At 40.4% G+C, this 21,817-nt stretch overlaps 1 protein-coding gene across 6 annotated transcripts in view; it reads left to right on the top strand.

The window, feature by feature from the left end:
* The first annotated feature begins 3,851 nt into the window (after window positions 1-3,851).
* Window positions 3,852-21,817, top strand: part of Dgkg (diacylglycerol kinase gamma) — a 207,793-nt gene continuing 189,827 nt past the window's right edge. For 5 of the 6 annotated variants that reach the window (XM_047563810.1, XM_047563811.1, XM_047563809.1 and 2 more), the window contains exon 1: window positions 3,852-4,274. The gene's annotated coding sequence lies outside the window, so the exon portion shown is untranslated. The remainder of the gene's footprint in view (window positions 4,275-21,817) is intronic. The other variant, XM_047563812.1, reaches the window with a different exon arrangement.

The raw sequence follows: 21,817 nt of genomic DNA, 5'->3' as shown, positions 1-21,817 counted from the left end.
CCTCAGCAAAAGGGAAGCACTAAGCAATTCAGTGAGATCCTGTCTCTAAATAAAATACAAAATAGGGTTGGGGATGTGGTGCAGTGGTCAAGTGTCCCTGAGTTCAATTCCAAGCACAAAAAAAAAAAAAAAAAAAAGAAAGAAAGAAAAAGAAAAAAGAAAGCTCTTACTGTGAAATTGTGAATCATTAGGTGGGAGGGAACTTGTTGATAATCTGGTATAATCCTTTGCTTTTGACTGTGAGGAAGTTGAGACCTAAGAAGACAAGCAGAGCCCCCAGAGCCTCAACTCAGGTTTCCTGGTCCTCAGCCACCAAGCCTACCCTGTGCTTGGTAGCCCTGTTCTCAGCTGTGCTCAAAGGGTCAAGTGCCACCCAGCTGGTGAGAGACCGTGGGACTTAAAGATTTCCAGCTACAGGTACCTGCCTCAGTTTTTGCTTTGCCTTGGCAGTGGAAACCAGGCATCAGCTGCTGGTTTGGATGATGTGTTCCCAGAGCAACAGGGTGAGTGTTGGCTGCCAACAGAGAAATCTCAGAGAATGTAAAGTGTTGAGCCAGTTAAACATCTCAAACTGCCCTGTCTCTCAAAAACAAAGGTGACTCATCAGAGCGCTTCTGTGACTGGGGAAGGTGTTAGGGAAGCCACGGGGCCTAAAATCCCACACTCAGAAGCCCCCAGATTCCCCGCCTCTGGCCTTTTGCTCACAAGTCCTTTCTCTAACCTAGAACCAGTACCTGCGCCACTCCCAAACCCAGCCCTCCTCCCCAAAGCCCACTGGACTCTTCAAACCTGGAGCAGGTTTCCCTTCTCACATCCCAAGTCTTCTCTATATAGTTTGACACTTGATTCTGTATTTCTTTTACTGCTTATTAGGCATTTTGAGTGTTTTATTGTTGACCCAGATTGCAAATGATCTGAGGAGAGAAGCTGAGTTTCCTCCTCAGTACCCTACAGCCTGCGTCAAGAGCAGTAACGTGTGCAAACTCACAAACAGTTCTGACTTTAAGAGCCTTTCTTTTTCAACTTGTATTTGCACATATAACAAATGCTCAATAAATTTTCACTTGTTCCACAGTTGCTTCTGTCTTTTCGAAGAAAAGACTCAGGAGCTGGGCCTCTTTGCAGGTTGGAAAAAAGGTGCCCCTCCCCTGGTCAGACCCAGCCTTTTCAGGTTGCGTGACTGGGCCAGTGGAGTGCAGGCTAGAATCCAGTTCCCCAACTGGGTGCCCTGTGCAGTGAGCTCCTGAATCACCTGAGCTGTAGCTCTTTGTAAGGGCAGCAACAAGATCTTTTCCCCCACAACCCTCCTCCGCTCTCCATTCTGATGGGGGAAGGCCTACCTGGGAAAGCTGTATTGAACACTTCCCAGCATCTTTCCTGTCATAAACAAATGGAAGCAAAACAAAACAACAACAAAAACACATATGCACATACACATACACACACATAGCTCCTTGCTGTGTCAACACTCCCAGCAGGACATTTGGAGGCCCTCTACAATACTGTCCCGAACTTCCTCTCTTCTGCTGGGAAGACCCAGAACCTACCATGAGTTGTCCTATTTCTCTGTTTTTGCTTTATCTCAGTCTAGAGTGCCCCTTTCCTGCCGCTCTTTGGGTCAAATCCCTTTGTTTCTTTCAAGTCCCATCCCAAACCCTGTCTCCTCCACGCTGCTTCCAAGAGCACTACCCTTTCTTCTTGGTGCTTCTTAGCACCCCCATTCCACTTTGCCTTCCATGTTGCTTAGATCTCTCTTAGAACACTATTCCTTTATGTTACTAGTATGTAACCTAGTGGTCAGTGTCTTCTAGACCTCTGTTCACAAAGGATTCTGGGTACTCATCCTGCATCAACCCAGATGCTTAATTAACTATGCACCAGCCTGACTTCCCCAAAGGACTCATTCACAAACAAACTGGTGAACAATCTTGACTGTAGAAGTGATTTATTTTATAGGAACAGGTACTTTCATAGCTCACCTTATAGCAAACTACTTACCCATCTTTGCAAACAATGCAATTCTCCAAGTCCTTACTTGGCAGCCTTGTCCTGAGAGTTTCTCATCATTCTTCTTTAATGTGCTCCCAGCCAAGCTGAATCTCCATACTGTCTACACATGTCTTTCCCATTTGTCACACTCAGCTCATTGTCTTTCCATCCTGACAGGCAGAAAAACTCAATGTTGCCTCAACTCCTAACTGCTCTCACGCATCCTCCAATCTAACATTATACTCAGTGAAATACAGGCTCTCCTTCAGTTTAACCTTCTTTAGAACAAATCAGGAACAGACAAGGCTAGAACATTTTTCTCGTGACATGCATGCGAGAGTGTTTTCCATCATGGAGGATCGAGCTGGGAAAACAAGAACTGAGTCTTCCCCATCCATGCAACCTACGCAGTGAAGATACATCCTCGACAAAGAACAGGACTGGAGCAGTTTAAAGTCTTTTCTGTCTCCCCTTTTCTCTTTCCTCCCAAGTAAGACCCAGAACTGGAGACAGGGAGAAATGCCTGAAGATGTAACAGACACTTAATAAATAGTTCTGAAATAAATGAGTTAGTGAGTGAAGGGGAAACAAGAGCAAATAAAAGAGCACCTTCACCAATAATATTTCAAACTAGCTGAAGGGAGCTTTGAAAACCAAACCAGGGGGATAGGATGAAGTGTGAATGGTAGGCTGAAGTATGAGTACAGGGTTCTGGTATCAGCTCTGCTTTCATCACCATCTGAAACCTCAGGGACTTCTTTGGGCTTCAGTTCCTCATCCATCTAATCCGCCTGCCTGCAGATTGCTCAGTATGAACACTGATCATTGGGGTCCTCAGGGCTATTTGACATTCATACATGCAGCGTCTTCCCCAAATGTCCAGCCACCCAGGGTCCCTGGGCGCCTTTGCACTCTGCAGAAAGTTTTTCTTGGCTGCAGTCCTGGCCCAGGGACCTTCATTGCCCGCTAGCAGAAAAGAATTCTCAGCTGTGGAAACTGGTAAACTCCACATATTTTACAGATGAGAGTCTAAACTCCTGGTGACTCTAAATGTGGTGTGAAATGGACAGAAGTCATCCCGCTGGTGTGACATGGCTGAAATAGCATCACCATCACCATCACCCCCCACGTAGACATTCACGTCATGGAAAGAGAAGCAGCAACAAGTTATAGTGCCTTAGCCAGTGGGGCCTCTCCCCATCTCTCCCCTTCACTCCCAGTCCCATTCTGGGTTTTTCTACATTTTTAAAAAATTGGTCTATTTGTTCTGTGAGAAACAGTTCAAGGTCACCTAAAAGCAAGGGAGGAGATTTACAAACTACACTCCTGAGACCTGATTTATCCATCAGCCTCCAGCTCTGGAAGGCTGCACAGCACCCCCACCATACATACCTGGGGAGAAAATCTTTTCAGGTTGAATAGCCACCAATCCGCTGCCACCAGGGTCAGAGTTGTGAGAAATGTCTCCACGGACAGGGGCAATACTTTAAATACTAACAACATTGAGTTCCTGGGAAACAGAGAGAACTTGCTGATTTTTACTTTTTTCTCTAATTTGGTTAGGATATTAAAGCAACTTGACCCCTAGGTTTCTAGACTGAGAAAAGGAAACACCCAGTGGAGATTTTATTTTTTAACAATTATCTTCCACCAACAGGTCAGCTGGCTCCTGATGCCCATCACTGCTCTATCCTTTCTGCACCTCTAAGCCCGTAACTCCTCCTACCAAACCAAAGCCCTGCGAATACGAAGAGCCCCAACCTGCCCGCACTCAAGTTACATCAAAGGGGCGCAGGTTCCCATTGAATGTATCCGCATTCATGTGTGTGCGTGCGCGCGCGTATGTGTATGTATATGCGCGCGTGTTTGTGTGTGGAGCGTGTGTATGCGCGCGCGCGGGGCCGTGGAGGGGGCGGGCTCTGAGCCCAGGGGCCGGGCTCCGCAGTGAAGAGTGGCAGCTGGACTTGCCAGGCTGCGAGGGACAGGGTGCAAAGCCGCAGTGCCGTACTAGCGGGCAGGCGAGATAGACTGCTTTCAAGCTGCGGATCCCCGGGCAGAGGTGGAAGACCCTGGAGCTGCCTAACCACAGGCGGGTCGCCTTATCTCCGCGCCGCGCACGCCAGCCGCCATCCCCCTCCCCCGAGAGGGCTGCGCGGGCGGGAAGACGCCTAGCCGCCAGCTTCGGTCCCCTTTCTCTCTCGGTTCCTCTTTCCTCCCAAGTAAGGGAATAAGCCTCGAGAAAGGAGTGCCCCAGGCAACCGCGCAACCAAGTGTTGCATAGTGAGGTAAGACGGCTGCCGTCGTGAAGGAGGGGGTCTCTAGTTCCGGAGGCGCGGGGTGTAGCAACTTGGAAAAGGAGGGCAAAGCGGGAGTTGGTCCCGTGGTCGGGGAAGAGGCTGCAGACGAGGCCACTGCACCCGCCCTGGCAGTGCCACCTGCCACAAAGCTGCAGGAAGGGATGCTCCACTGGAGAGGTGCAGGGTGGGGCGCCGGCTCCTTCTGTGATTAGGAGGCCCCCAAACCTAAAACCGTGCGAACGAAAGGCGGCCTTGCTACAGGCAGTTTGTTGAAGCAACTGGTCCAATTTCTTCCCTTCTGGACTTACCTTGGCTCCTTGGTATCGAGTTTGCGCTCCAGGGAGCACAGAGCTGCGAAGAGCACGAGACGCTTTTCCTAATGTCTGGCGACCAGTGCCTTCTCCAGTCCCGCGGCCAGACTCTGAGGCACTCCACAAAGCCTCTGGGTTGGTGGGCTCAGCAGGAGAGCTGAGGAGAACATCATAGACAACTTGGCAGATGAAGAAGGGGAGGATCAGGAAGAAAATATAACGCTAACCTGTGTAGCCTCAGAGCTAGATGTGTCCGCGTGTGTTTGTGTCTTGAGGGGTGCGCATCCAGAATCACCTGTGGGGCTTTCACAAACTCCACCAGTCCACCTCGTCCTGCATATTCTGAGGTCTTTCCCTCTGATCGAGCAGAATAGAATTTGGGGAGGGGGCTGTGGAGCTCTACAAAGCCCTACAGGTGATTCTGATATGTCGCCTCCATCCCCGCCATCACTGCAGTGGAAAGCATGGGACATTAGCAAAGCGGCAGAGGAGACATTACCCAGACGTGAGCGATCCAGCTGTGAAACTCAGGGTGGCAGTGAAGACCCTTCCCCCAATCGCCCCAGGCGGCAGGAGGGTCTGTTGCAGCGCAAGTTGATTTGTGGCTGCGCCGCAGTGGCGCGCGGGAGCGCTGTGAACCTGTGGTCTGGCTGGTCTGTGTTGCGCGGTTATCTCCCCAGGCCTCATTAGCATACGATGACCTCTCTGAGGGGAGGAAGGCCTAGGAGGGCTGTCTGTCATGCTTTCATTTCATGCGTCTTGCATTTGGAGTGCCCAGAGGTCGCCTCTAGACATGTTGAGGAACAGTAGTCAGGGCACAGGAGTGGAAGCTACCCCTCTGGTCCAGATGGGGGCATCGACTTGGTTATTTCTGTGCCTGGGATTCTGTTATAAAATACAGCTGGCAGAGCCACTTGCTGGAGCATAGGGCACCTTCGTTGTCAATGAAGGACATTAGATCATAGGGCTCAAATGTCAAGGTCTGGTCACAAACTGAGTGCACACACACGCACGCACATACCCTTTTATGCTTTATGCCCTTCTCATTCCAGGGATTATGTCCTAAGGTAGGAAGGTATTTCCACATTTGTCATGTTAGAGAGGGATATATTTGCCAGAAATTCCACTCTGAATAGAAATTGTACTCATTAAATAGTGACTTCCACGAAGCTAACTTTCTGCTTTACTCGTGATCCAAGTGGGGTTTTATTGTTTTGTTTGTTTTGCCAGTTGCCTTTAATGTTTAAGTCCAGCATTATAGGCTCTATGGCAGATATTTTTCTGAGAGGGTTTTGGTAGGAAGCTGGTAGATAAGCCCTTCCCACCTTACATTTTTATATAATGTTTGGTTCAGATCAACCAAGACTTGTGGGGGAGGGGGTGATAAGGTGATAAACATCAGAGCAACTTGGAATGTAGACTCTCAGATAAGAGAGGCTACTAAGATATTCATTCTAGCTTCCCCTCAACTCAACACAACACTATGAGAAAGTGTCAAGGATCCCTTCAACCCTGACACTCCCAGCCTAGGCTGTGCATGTGTGAGATAGGCTCTGCCAGGGCTGGTCCCCAGCTCCTTCGGGGGAAGGGAAAGAGGAAGAAGGAAGAGAAGTACTTTCATTGTGGTAAAATTCTTTTTTAAAAATATCTGACTGTATTACAACCCTATAGTGTACCTTTTAGTATAAAAGTCATTTGTGTCCATTGCAGAAAATTTGGCAAGTTGAAAACTGCAAAGAAACAAATGGTTCATAATTTCACCACCCAGGTCTCACACTGTTCCTATATTGGCATATTTCTTTTCCATCTATTTTTATGACTTGAAATTATACAGTCTGTAGAGGGCCAACATTTATAGGTAACCTAGTAAATGTACTTTTCATGGCGTTGAGCATTTTATACTCATTATGTCATTTAGTCCTCAGAAGGCTCTCTGAGATAGATAGTATTATTATCAACTCCATTTTTCTAGGATTGCATAGAGTTCAGGTGACTTGCTCAAATCAGGCAGCTAGTAAGTGGCAGAGCCAGAATTCAAATCCAACCTACCTGAACCCCCAAGGTGGATGCTTCGCTTCTGTAGCTATTGCTTCTCTACTTTTCTTCTCAATTGGTGTTGCAGCAAAAGTCTTTTATGAAAATCGTTTTCCTGGCTGAATATTATCACACTGTTAGTCATGTAAGTTGTTTCCTATCATTAACAACTACAAATAACTCTGGGCAAAGTCTTTTCTGTACACATTTCCAATTACTTCCTTTGGGTAGATTCCCAGAAGTAGAATCACTGGGCCAAAGGGCACAACTGTTTGAAAGGTCCTAACATATAGCAGAAGTCAATTTTTTCAAAAGGGCTGTACCAACTTATACTTCCATTCACCAGAGGCAACTCTGTGAAAGCAGGTGACCCTTAGCGACTCAAATTGTCAACTGCCTCACATGACCAAGCCACACCACATGAACATTCCCTGACCCCATGGGAGAAGGAACCACACATATCACCTTACTTTATATACTCAAGTGTGATTATAGAAACCATATCATATAAAGATATGCAGAATTCTTTGGCTAGAGGTCACATATTAATTTTAAGCAAATCAAACTAATGTTAAAAAATATATGAATGTGCATAACATAACATCCACTTCTTCATACAAGTAACTATAATGACCCTCACTCATGCATGTAGAATTCCACAACCAAATCAAAATAGGAGTTGATATTTCCTTATAAGTAACAGTTTGGCCAAACACACACACACACACACACACACACCACTCAAGATCAGTAACTGCTAATAAAACAATTTTTAAAATAAGATTATACGCATCATCACAAAAATGTCCCAGGTGGAAGAAATGCGACTTGCAGACAAGGAATCGAATTGGGCAATACGAACACACACACACACACACACACACACACACAATTTTGGACGAAAGCAAACTGGCCCTAGCTATGAGTTTTCTCTAGATCTGTGTTTGCCTCAGAGTCATCTCTGCCACCAGCAGTGGGCTTGACCCTGGGGTACAATTTACAGTTGCACATGAAGTAAATACAGTTGAACCCCACTCTGAGATTTACTTTTGCAAGACTCAGCTAAGGACTTAAATTGTCCTTCTGAGAAGCCTCCCCTGCTGCTCACTGAAGTCGGGCCTCTGAGCTGCACCCACAGCACCTGTATGTACACTTACCTCATTGTGGTGAAATCACTTATTTGCATATCCCCCACTAAACTGTGAGTTCCCTGAGAACAGAGACTACGCCTAATTCTTTCCTCTATCTATAGCACCTGAGATTGTTTCAATGCATGACTGACAATTAAATGTGATGAATGAAAAAGTAAAAATTTCCAGGCACTGTACTGGGTTCTTTGTATGCATTTCTCTTTCAAGGCATCTTTATTCTGTTAAGCCTGGTCAGTCTTAGAAAGGTACCTGTCGGTTTTCATATGTAGTTCTTTCATGTTCATTTAAAGCTTTGAAATAAAATAAAATTAAAAATCCAGTCCTTCAGTCATGCTAGTCAGATTTCTAGTGCTTAATAAACACCACATGTGGCTTTTGGTCACCAAATTGGAGAATGCACGTTCAGAATATTTCATCACTGCTAAAAGTTCAACTGAACACTATCTGATTAGAGTGTAAACTTGGTGCAGGCAAGGGGTGTGTCTATGTCCATTTTGTTTTCTCTACCATACCATCTACACTGGCATCATGCCTAGCCCAGAGGAGATGAAGGGAGGGAAGAAGAAAGAGGGATGGTGGTAATAAATGTCATGAAAATACTAGTTATAGCCTTTATTGGCCACCTACTCCATGTCTCATATTGTGGTATATTTGAACATGAATTATCTTAATATTTGCATTACTACAAACCTGAATTAACCCCATCTCACAGACAAGGAAACTGAGTCTCAGAAAATTTCAGTAACTTGGCTGTGTTTGGCAAGCCCAAAGGAGAGGCTGAATTTTAAACTCAAGTCCATATGATTCCAAAGTCTATTCTTTTAGATCTTTTGCTTTATTCCCTTAATAATTGCTGTGTGTGGCACTTCTGATGTGAATTATCACCATCTTGGCTTCCCAGGAAGTCAGAGAAGGTATATTTTTGAAGGCATTCCAAGGGAAATGATCACTATCATTTGTGAATTGCATTTCAAGAGTGCAGAATTGTGCTCAGGGACTCGAGAGGCCCTGTCCCTGGCTGGATTAGGAAGGGCTAAAGAAACTTACCCATCATGTAGCCTGACCAGAGGACCAGAACCTTAGAGAGAGAGAGCCAGCTGCCACCATCCTCTGTGCTTCTCCTGGGGAGTCCTGTCACAGCTCCCAAGAGGAATATTGGCTTGACCAGGATCTCAAAGCCCATGAACAGAGTAATCTGGCTCCTGTTCCCTGGCCAAGTCCCCCCACTGCCCCATCCTGCCTAGTGGGCCTCTTGCTGCAGTACCCCCACTGTCATTATCACTCGGTTTTCTCTAATTTTTTTTTTTTTGTACCAAGCATTGAACCCAGGGATGCATAACCAATGAGCCACATCCCCAGCCCCTTTTTATATTTCATTTTGAGACAGGTTCTTGCTAAGATATTTTGGGCCTCGTTATGTTTCTGAAGTTGACTTTGAACCCGTGATCCTCCTGCCTCAGCCTCCTGAGCTGCTGGGATTACAGGTGTGCACCACCATGCCCGGCCAATTTCTTTTTCTTAAAGAATAAAATTCATATTTTCAAGGGAGGACTAATCAGCACCGAGAAGAGTGAGATTATCACTCCTTCGTACCACATTTCCTGTTTTTGTTTAAATCCTCTTAGGTCTAAAAAAGAGCTCTCATTCTTTAAGCAGTATGGATATATAGGATGGTTAGGTGAACGTTCTGCAGATGACTGAAATAGTAATTTTATTAGTTGTCGCCTGCCCAGGACATACACCTACCATGGGAGTAGACAGGACAAATAAGTGAAGTGTGAATATTAAATTATTTAAAATTTCCTTTCCCGTAAACTTTCACTAAAATTTGGCTAAAGAATATTGCTTTGTAGAAGATAAACTTTGTGGTGAATATGCCAATCGTTGTAAGTAATGCTAGTGCACTTGCAAATGTTATTTTTAATGTTTTGGACTATCCAACTTCTTCATTGCACAAGTAAGTTGTTAAATCTGTGAATAAAGAATTTCCAAAGCAAACAAAAAAAAATCTTCTAAGGTCCAATTAGGAATTTATATCATTGACACCTCTTAGTATTAACTGAAATAACCCACCTCTCCTTAAAACTCACCCCTGAATTGTCTCACCCATCCCCTCACCCCCACCCCACGCTGGTACAGATGATACTTGGGTTACAGATGGAACAACTTCTTTCATTCCTCATTTTGTCTTACTCGGTTCAGTCTGTCTTGCCAGCTTGCCCACATACTTCTGTGATTTCTCTCCAGTGTTCCACTGTCCATTCCAGCCATGCCCCAATCTCATGAGCATGCCTTCTTTGCCTAAGTCATCAATAAAAATGACTTAAGATTTCAGGGTTCCGAGTCATTTCACTATAGGTTCCATAAAGGTAGAAAATAATCCAATCCACTTATTTAGAACATGTATTCAACTTGTCATACTACCATTAGTTCACATTTCTCTCTCTCTTTTCTATCATAGGAATCTTATCAAAGTTCTTGGTAATGACCAGATTCTCTATTGCTGGTATTTCCTTGATCTGCTGTTTAAGCAGGCAGACATCTGCAAGGCCACTTTGATCCTCAGATGCTGAAATGCTTGAAATGTTTTGGCTTAAATGTTTTCCTTCCCTGGTGGCTTTTCTCTACCCTTCTGTCTCGTAACAGCAGCCCACAGCACTTCACCAGTTGCCTCAGTCTCCCCACATTTGGTTAAAGTAAATCAAGTATAGGAAACTGTCACCATCTCCCGGAGGGTCAGAGTGCTCTTTCCACTTGGGAGTCACATAAAGTAGGTATTCTCATCCAATCTCTCCTTATTCCCCATCTTAAAGTCCCATCAGCAGGGGTGTTTATAACCCCCAGAACCTGACCCCAGGAAACCCACTGGCGGAAGTCCAGTGTCTTCCCTTTTCTTGTGCCAGCATGTCCAACTGATCACAAAGTGACCTTTCTTAACTATTAGGAAGCCAGTAACCATATGTTCCTACAGCCAGAGAAAGTCCTTTCTTCCCCAAAGCCCATACGGTCTCAAATTCTTAAGTCATGCAAATCACAACAGATGCTCTCCTGTGGAGACTTGCTCAACCATGAAACTAATATTAAACCAATATTAAATCAGCAAATTTGTATTGAGCACCTATTTCTGTACTAGGTATAGAACTAATTTCTGGGGAGGACCAAAGGGGTTTCTAGCAGCTGGGTGGAACACACCCAGAAACAGATATGATGCAGTATTATCCATAGATGAGAGTCAAGGGTGGGTCTCCTCTACAACCTGGGAAAGAATCCAACCAAGAAGATCAGGAAGTACTCGGGAGTAAATGAGCTTGATCTGAAACATAAAGGTGGAGAGAACAGTATCAGCAAAGGCTCAGAGGCAGTTCTTGTCACTGTTGCTGTCAGGTGATTCACTGTAGCTGGAGCAGAAACTCCCAAGTCAGGAAGTAATGGGAGATGAGTCTGGAAATGTAGGCAGGAGTTGGGCCCTCGTCTTGTCCAACACATTATTCTTGAAATTGTTGTAGAAGGCACTGAAAAATTTAAGTGGGAACCGACATGGTTGAATTTTAATATTAGAGCAATCCCTTAGGTTGTAGTGTAAGAAGGAGAATAGAGAGGAAGGAAGCAGGACTGCTCATGGGACACTGGGCATGGAAGCAGGGACAGAATCTGGAAAGAACTTGTAACTGAGTGAATGTGAGTGGAATGAGTGGGAGGGGAATCGAGGACACCTCCAGGTTCCTACCCTGCGCACCTGGGAGAATGGTGATTGCATCAACCAAGAGAAACAGGGAACAGGAGCAGAGTGGCACTAGATAATGAGTTCAGCTCAGGGCAGGTTAAATTTGGGGTGTCAGAGAGAGAAAGATCCAGATGGAGATACATTTGGATAGATGAACCATTTTGCAGAATTAAAATCATGCAATGGAAGCATGAACTTTAGAACAAAGCAGAAAACTCAAGATGAATGTGCATCCTCACAGTACCGATGGAAAACGCACAAAGCAATGGAATAATGAGTGACAAACACGGAGGCTGCAGTTCAGCACGCTAAATATACAAATACAGAATCTTTCTAGAAAGGGAAACAGGAAAAGGAAGAAAAGTTTGCAATAAAAAAATATAGAAACATTTTCCTGAGTTTTGTTCAAAATTGTTCCCGGTGTACCAGGGAAATTAAAAGTATGTTCTGATGAAAGTTATTAATTATAAGAATAAAAATCCACTGGCATGAAATCAGAACAATAATATTTTATTTTCAAAGAAAAAATTAACAAGTGTCCAACATTCTGTAATACTTAAATATCTGTAGGAAGTTGAGATATATGGCTACAGAATTTTGAGGTGATAAGATTACAACCCAGAATCCTATATTCAAGAATATTCTGGGGCTGGAGTTGAGGCTCAGTGGTAGAGCACCTGCCTAGCACATGTGAGGCACTGGGTTCGATCCTCAGCACCACTAAATAAATAAATAAATAGATAGATAAATAAATAAAAGGTATCATGCCCATCTACAACTAAAAAAAATTTAAAAGAATATTCTTCAGGAATATGTGAAGAAAAAAAATATCCAGAAAGTAAGCCACTGAAATTTTGTACTGAAAAAAGGTTGTTTACTCAAAATATTCTGGTCAACAGGGAAATTAATGAGTTGGGAAGGAAAAGGTGAAATATTAAAGATGAGAGGTAAATAACCCAAAGCACTCAAACATGGACTTAAAACTCAGGTTAAATCCTGAAATGAAATAAACCAGGTGCAAAAAGACAGGTACCACATTATCTCACTTATATGTGGACTCTGAAGAAACAGATCTCATAGAATTTGAGAGTAGCATGGGGGTTCCCAGAGGCAGGGACAAGGACAGTGGGGGACAGGAGAGATGGGAAAAGGTGGATTAATACGTGTGTGGTTACAGTTGGATAGGTAGGAGCAGGAAGCTCTGGTGTGCTATTGTACAGTAGTGACTACAGATAACAGTGGTGTACTGTATATTTGGAAAAGCTAGAAGAAAGATTTGAAAGTTTTCACCTTTTGAAAGTTTTCACTGTAAAGGAATGATAATCATTTGAGGAGATAAATGTGTTTAACCTGATTTAGACATTACAGAATGCATACCTGTATCAACACATTACATGGTACCCCATTAATATAATTTTTGTTTTTAACTTATCAGTTAAAAGTAAATTTTCAAAAATTTACTTTTTGAAAATTCAGGTTCCTAAAAAATTTAATAGAAGTGCTAAATTTGTACTTTCATACTGTGGGAAACATTGAGTAACTTTTCATTGTTGACTTAGAGAAATTTAGATTTAAAGAGTGTAGACAAGGATCTGGGGTAGTGGCTCAGGGGTAGAGTGCTTGCCTAGCATGTGTGAGGCACTGGGTTCAATCCTTAGCACCACCTATAAATAAATAAATTAATTAAATAAAGGTCTATCAACATCTAAAAAAATGTTTTTTAAAGTGTAGACAAATATAAAACTAGAATGCCACAAAATCAAAAGGAAAATTTTGAGGAAGAAAACATAAAAAGCAAGGAAACATAAAAATAGAAAGTATAAAATAAGATGATAGAAGTGAGGTCAAACATATTAGTTATAACATTAAGTGTGAGTGGTTTAATCATTTCTATTAAAAGATGAAGAGCCATGAATTCAGCAAAAACCAATTCTAAATATATGTTGTTTTAATCAAAATGTGACAGAAGGAGGAGAGGGCATAGATGTACTAGGAAAATGCAAACAAAAGAAAGGAAAACCATGTTAATATTAAACAAAGTAGAATTTAATACAGAAAACATTAAACATGAATGTAAGATACAATGAATCTATGAGAAATTATAATATCATGAATATTTATTCTGATTGACAGCTATCAAATTTTATAAAATAAAATTGGCAAAATACAACTGCAGAGGAATGTTAACATATTTCTATCAATCTTCAGCAGATTGAATGACAAAAGTAAATGAACATATAAAGGATGTATTAAGGATATAAGCAACTCAATGAAATTAAAATATATGGGAGTTTACATTAAAAATGAAAGCATCTATAGCTATTAAGATGTGTTTAAAATATTGAGATCTTTTGATCCATTCAAACAGAAATTCATGATACATTCTAAAGAGTAGAATGTTCTGGCATTAAGAGGAAAATAAAATGGAAGTATAGTTACTCTAGTATAATACATTCTTGAAACTCGACTCAGGTCTGAGATGTGCACACATTCATTTGCCACTCTTTGATTTCAACATTCAGTGAGAACAAGACCAAACACTTTTTATTTGACAATCGCCAGGTCTATAGAACACTTCCTTCTTTATGAATGAGCAAAGAGTAAAGCATAGGAACTGAGGGAAATGCAAAACAAGGGAGCAAAGAATAGCATGCAGTATGAAAATGAGCCCCTCCAGCTGGACCTGAAAGAACCTTTCAAGAGACTAGAGTCTTCATAAGAGGAAAGGAAGGCATGGCTTTTACAAGGCAGAAGATTAAAATGAAGCATGGTATTCAAAATATGAATGAAAAAATGGAGGGATCACAAGAAAATGAAGAAACAATTGCAGAATTTAAAATCTGCTAGTGGGAATTAGTAAGCACAGCATTCTATCAAAAATCAAACCAAGTATGAAGAGGATGTAAGAGGGGAAAGAATAGGCAATTAGTACTGAAGCCAATTAAAAAGAAGATGTCTACATAATAATTGTAAATCCAGTTTAAAAATTGCTCACAAAAGTAAAATATATTCCAAGAACAGATATGCAAAGTTACAAAAAATTCTGAAGCAATGGGCCTGGGTTTAATACCCCAGGTTACATTGTTTTCAAGCCTGAGAAGACTGGTGTTTGGGTCAGTAGGGAAGGATGGGAAGTGGAAAAAAAGTTCTTAATTCCTAGGCTCAATTCTGAGAGTCATTTCATGCTCAACACTTAAATTTAGAAATTAATAGTTTTAGAATTTATTTTTCCACTAATCCACCTTATAGACCAAAAGGTCCAAAGAAACAAACTCTACATAGCTAAAGAAAATAAAGGCAACAGCTAGAAAATACTCAAAATAGTAATAATAGCAACAGGGAAACGATGACACCAAACTCCTGAGTTATAAGAATGCATATAAATGAACTAAATCACCTGATTTAAATAAAGGACTTCAAATTGGACCCCAAACTAAAATTCAACTACATGTTGTTTGCATAAACAACCTTAAAACAAAATCATGTGCAAAAATTAAAAAGCATGATGCCAAGAGAAGGTATAGCAGGGAGATGCAAACAAAAACTAAAGCAGAATCATGAAATTAATATTAGACAGAATGCAATTCAAGAAAAATATAATTGACTCATACAGGAAGGGTTGACTTACCTAAATGAAGAGGCCCAGTCACAGAGCCAGGTAACTATCATGGAAATGGATGCATCAATTATTACTGCAGCCCAGAGAAATGCCACTCTCAGGCTTTTGCAAGTCAAGTAAGCAAACAACATACAGCAGAAGTACAGGAACATCGTCATCTAATTAATACCACCAAGATACATAAACTGTATAGTACCCAGAATGCAGAGAGTGAAACTTTCTTTTTTAGAGTTCATCAAACATTTGCAAAAATTAATTATGTATTAGGTTACAAATAAAGCCTCAGCAACTTCTTCAAAGCAAACATAGCAAAGCCATAGTTTTTAACCATTAGAAATGAGTTTTTAAAATAAACGACAATAAGCCAGGATAGTAACACAGACCTGTAATCCCAGCCTCTGCAAAGGCTGAGGCAGGAGGATTGCAAGGCCAGCCTCAGCAACTCAGTGAGACTCTGTCTCACAATGAAAATCAAAAGGGCTGGGGATGTAGCTCAGTGCTATAGTACCTCTGGATTCAATTCCCAGTACCAAAAATTATTTACTATAGACACCCCTAAAACAAAGTGATGTGCAAAAATTAAAGTATAATACTGAGAAAAGGAAACTGGAAATAATTTATGGTCTATTTATATAGTAAAATAAAATGTAGCCATGGAATATAGGATTGTGTGTAGAAAAATGTTTAGTAACACCAAATAATGGTCACCATTAAGTGAAAAAAGTAAAAAAGAGATAAATGAAGTTGAAAGTAAAAAAAAAAAAAATGTATATGCCTACAGGAAAATTCTAGAAAGAATTTATAGCAAAATGTTAATTGTGGTTATAGATGGGTGATGAGGTTATATGTGATTTTTATTTCAAAATAAGAGTATGATTTGGATTCTCAGCTAAGATTAATATCACATTCACACTGTTTATGGAGTCTGTATTCTTCCATTTTTTTGACAGTGAAATTAATTTTAGATTTGCTCATTTCTAGTCCTTTAGCTTTTTTAACAGCACTTTTTATTCTAATTGGCTATTTATGACAGAAGAATGCATTTAGACACATCGTACACAATTGGAGCATAACTTCTCATTCCTCTGACTGAACATGGTGCTGAGTCACACCCGTAGGGTAGTCATACATGTATATAGGGCATACGTGTATATATGTCTGTCTACATTCTACTGCCCTTGCCATTCCCACCGCCCCACCCCTCCCCTCACACCCTTCTGCATGACAGAGTTCCTTCCTTCTTCCCTACCCCTGCCCCCAACTATGGATCAACATCCGCTTATCAGAGAACCCTTTGGGTTTTTTGGGGGATTGGCTTATTTCACTTAGCATGATATTCTCCAGTTCCATCCATTTACCTGCAAATAGCATAATTTCATTCTTATTTAAGGCTGAGTAATATTTCATTGTGTATACATACCACAGTTTCTTTATACATTCATCTATTGAAGGGCATCTAGGCTGGTTCCACAATCAAGCTATTGTGAATTGAGCTGCTATGAACATTGATGTAACTGCGTCACTGTAATATGCTCATTTTAAGTCCTTTGGGTATAGGCCAAGGAGTGGGATAACTGGGTCAAATGTTGGTTCCATTCCAAGTTTTCTGAGGAATTTCCATACTGCTTTCCAGAGTGGTTGCCCCAATCTGCAGTCCTGCCAATAATGTATGAGTGTACCTTTTCCCCACAAACTCACCAACATTTATTGTTGCTTATATTCTTGATAATTGCCATTCTGCCTGGAGTAAGATGAAATCTTAGGGTAGTTTTGATTTGCATTTCTCTAATTGCTAGAGATGATGGACATTTTTTATATGTTTATTGATTAACTGTATTTCTCCTTCTGTGAAGTGTCTTTTCAGTTCCTTAGCCCATTTATTGATTGGGTTATTTGTTTTTTGTTTTTAACTTTTTTGAATTCTTTCTATATCCTGGAGACTAGTGCTCTATCTGAGGTGTGTGTGGTAAAGATTTTCTCACATTCTGTGGGCTCTCTCTTCAAGATATTGATTATTTCCTTTGCTGAAAAGAAGCTGTTTAATTTGATTCCATCCCATTTGTTGATTCTAAATTTTACTTATTGTGCTTTAGGAGTCTTCTTAAGAAGTCAGGCCCTAAGCCGACACAATAAATATTTGGTTCTGTTTTTTTCTATTAGTCATAGGGTCTCTGTTCTAATGCCTAAGTCTTTGATCCTCTTTGAGGTGATTTTTGTGCAGGGTGAGAGATAGAAATTTAATTTCATTTTGTCACATATGGATTTCCAGATCTCCCAGCACCATTTGTTAAAGAGGCTATCTTTTTTCCATTGTATGTTTTTGGTGCCTTTGTCTAGTATTAGATAACTGTATTTATGTGGGTTTATCTCTGTGTCTTCTATTTTGTACCGTGGTTCTACATGTCTAGTTTGGTGCCAATACCATGCTGTTTTTGTTACTATTGCTCTGTGGTATACTTTAAGGTCTGGTACTTTGATGCGTCCTCCTTCGCTCTTCTTGCTAAGGATTGCTTTGGCTATTCTGGGTCTCCTATTTTTCCAAATGAATTTCATGATTGCTTTTTCTAGTTCTGTGAAGAATGTCATTGGGATTTTAATAAGAATTGCTTTAGGAGGATCCAAGATGGTGAACTAGAGGGAGGATGCATTCCTTGTTGCTCCAACATCATTCTTAATGGAGAAAAACTGAAAGCATTCCCTTTAAAAACTGGAACAAGGCAGGGATGCCCTCTTTCACCACTTCTATTCAACATCGTCCTTGAAATACTAGCCAGAGCAATAAGACAGACCAAAGAAATTAAAGGGATACGAATAGGAAAAAGAGGAACTCAAGCTGTCACTATTTGCTGATGACATAATTCTCTATTTAGAGCATACAAAAAATTCCTCCAGAAAACTTCTAGACCTCATAAATGAATTCAGCACAATAGCAGGATATAAAATCAACACACATAAATCTAAAGCATTTTTATACATAAGCAATGAAACACCTGAAAGGGAAATGAGGAAAACAACTCCATTCACTATAGCCTCAAAAACATAAATAAATAAAATAAAATACTTGGGAATCAATCTAACCAAAGAGGTGAAGGATCTCTACAGTGAAAATTACAAAACATTAAAGAAAGAAATTGAAGAAGACCTTAGAAGATGGAAAGATCTCCCATGTTCTTGGATAGGCAGAATTAATATTATCAAAATGGCCATACTTCCAAAGGTGCTATACAGATTTAACGCAATTCCAATTAATATCCCTATGGCATTTCTTATAGAAACAGAAAAGATCATCATGAAATTCAACTGGAAGAGCAAAAGACCCAGAATAGCCAAAGCAATCCTGGGCAGGAAGAGTGATGCAGGAGGTATCACAATACCAGACCTTAAACTCTACTATAGAGCAATAGTAACAAAAATGGCATGGTACTGGCATCAAAATAGACAGGCAGACCAATGGTACAGGATAGAAGACACAGAGACATACCCACATAAGTACAGTAGCCTCATACTAGACAAAGGTGCCAAAAACTTACAATGGAGAAAAGATAACCTCTTCAACAAATGGTGCTGGCAAAACTGGAAATCCATAAACAGTAAAATGAAATTAAACTCCTATCTCTCACCCTGTACAAAACTCAACTCAGTATGGATCAAGGATCTAGGAATTAGACCTGAGACCCTTCACCAAATAGAAGAAAAAGTAGGCCCAAATCTCCACCACGTTGACTCAGGACCAGACTTCCTTAACAAGACTCCCACAGTGCAAGAAATAAAAGCAAGAATCAATAAATGGAATAGATTCAAACTAAAAAGTTTTTTCTCAGCACAGGAAATAATCAATAATGTGAAAAGAGAGCCTACAGAGTGGGAGAAAGTCTTTTCCACACATACTTTGGACAGAGCACTAATCTCCAAAATTTATAAAGAACTTAAAAAACTTTACACCCAAAATACAAAGAACCCAGTCAATAAATGGGCTAAGGAAATGGGCAGACACTTCACAGAAGAAGATATACAGGTGATCAACAAATATATGAAAAAGTGCTCATCATCCCTGGTAATTAGAGAAATGCAAATTAAAACCACCCTAAGATTTTAACTAACTTCAGTTAGAATGGCTATTATCAAGAACACAAGCAATAATAAGTGTTGGTTTGGAGGTAGAGAAGAAGGCACACTCATACGTTGCTGGTGGAGTTGCAAATTGGTGCAGCCACTCTGGAAAGCAGTATGGAGATTCCTCAGAAAGCTTGGAATGGACCCACCATTTGATCCAGCTATCCCACTCCTTGGTTTATACCCAAAGGACTTGAAATCAGAATACTACAGTGATGCAGCCACATCAATGTTCATAGCAGCTCAATTCACAATAGCTAGATTGTGAAAACAACCTAGATGCCCTTCAATTGATGAATGGATAAAGAAACTGTGGTATATATACACAATGGAATATTACTCAGCCATAAAGAAGAATAAAATTATGACATTCGCTGGTAAATGGATGAAGTTGGAAAATATGCTAAGTGAAATAGGCCAAGCCCAAAAAACCAAAGGCCAAATGTTTTCTCTGATAAGTGCATGACAATATATAATGAGGGGTGGGTGATGGGGGGAAGAGAAGAATGAAGGAACTTTGGAAGGTATAGAGGAAAATGGGGTGGAAGCGGATGGAGGACAGAAAGATAGTAGAATGAAACAGTGTTACCCTATGTACATGTATGATTACATGAATGGTGTGAATCTACATTGTGTACAACCATAGAAATGAAAAGTTGTACCCCATTTGTGTACAACGTGTCAAAATGCAGTCTGTAAAAATAAAAAAAAGATTTTAAAAAAAGAATTGCTTTAATTTTGTATAACACTTGTTGGTAGTGTGGCCATTTTGACAATTTTAATTCTGCCTATCCAAGAGCATGGGAGATCTTTCCATCTCCTAAGGTCTTCTTCAATTTCTTTCTTTAGTGTTCTGTAGTTTTCATTGTAGAGTTCTTTCACCTCTTTTGTTAGATTTATTCCCAAGTATTTAATTTTTTTGTTGAAGTATGGTAAATGGGGTAGTTTTCCTAATTTCTCTTGCAGTGCATTTATCGCTTATGTATAGAAATGCATTTGATTTATGGGTGTTGATTTTATATCCTGCCACTTTGCTGAATTCATTTGAGTTCTAGAAGTTTTCTGGTGGAATTTTTTTAGATCTTCTAAATACAGAATCATGTTGTCCCCAAATAGTGGTAGTTTGAGTTCTTCTTTTCCTATTTGTATCCCTTTCATTTCTTTTGTCTGTCTGATTACTCTGGCTAGAGTTTCAAGGACGATGTTGAAAGCAGTGAAAGAGGGCATCCCTGTCTTTTTCCAGTTTTTTGAGGGAATGCTTTCAGTTTTTCTCCATTTGGAAATATGTTGGCCATGAACTTAGCATAAATAGCATTGACAATGTTGAGATATGTTCCTACTATCTCTAGTTTTTCTAGTGTTTTGAACATGAAGGGATGTTGTATTTTGTCAAATGCTTTTCATGCAATTATCAAGATAATCATGATTCTTGTCTTTAAGTCTATTGATGTGATGAATGGCGTTTATTGATTTCCATATGTTGAACCAACCTGGATCCCTGGGATGAACCCCACTTGATCGTGGTGCACTGTCTTTTAAATATGTTTTTGTATGCGATTTGCCAGAATTTTGAGAATTTTTGCATCTATGTTCATCAGGGTTATTGGTCTGCAGTTTTCTTTCCTTGATGTGTCTTTGTCTGGTTTAGGTATCAGGGTGATACTAGCCTCATAGAATGAGTTTGGAAGGGTTCCCTCCTTTTTTATTTCATGGAATACTTTAAGGATTTTTGGTGTTAATTCTTCTCTGAAGGTTTTGTAGAACTTGGCTGAGAATCTGTCTGGCCCCAGGCTTCTCTTGGTTGGTAGGCTTTTGATGGCTTCTTCTATTTCATTGCTTGAAACTGACATGTTTAAATTGTGTATGTCCTCCTGCTTCAGTTTGGGTATATCATATGTCTCTAGAAATTTGTTGATGTCTTTAAGATTTTCTATTTTGTTTGAATATAAATTTTCAAAATAGTTTCTAATTATCTTCTGTATTTCAGTAATGTCCCTTGTGATATTTCCTTCTTCATCATGAATTTTAATAATTTGAGTTTTCTCTCTCCTCTGCATTAGTGGCTAAGGGTTTATCAATTTTGTTTTTTCTAAAGAACCAACTTTTTGTTTTGTTAATTTTTTGAATTGTTCTTTTCTTTCAATTTCATTGATTTCAGCTCTGATTTTAATTATTTCCTGTCTTCTCCTACTTTTGGTGTTGATTTGTTCTTCCTTTTCTAAGGCTTTGGGATGTAATGTTAGGTCATTTATTTGTTGACTTTTTATTCTTTTAATGTATGAGCTCAATGAAATGAACTTTCCTCTTAGCACTGCTTTCATAGTGTCCCAGAGATTTCGATATGCTGTATCTGTGTTCTTATTTACCTCTAAGTATTTGTTTATTTTTTCCCTAATTTCTTCTGCTATCCTTTCATCATTCAGTAGCATGCTATTTAGTGTCCAGGTGTTGGAGTAGCTTCTATTTTTTATTTTATCATCGATTTCTAGTTTCATTCCATTATGATCTGATAAAATGCAGGGTAATATTTCTTTTTTTTTTTTTATTTGCTGAGAGTTGCTTTGTGGCATAAGATATGG

This window comes from Sciurus carolinensis, chromosome 9 (genome assembly GCF_902686445.1).
Source record: "Sciurus carolinensis chromosome 9, mSciCar1.2, whole genome shotgun sequence".
In the NCBI taxonomy this organism is placed as follows: Eukaryota; Metazoa; Chordata; class Mammalia; order Rodentia; family Sciuridae; genus Sciurus; species Sciurus carolinensis.
Note: the sequence above shows the minus strand (reverse complement) of the source record. Positions and strands in the feature narration are given on the sequence as shown.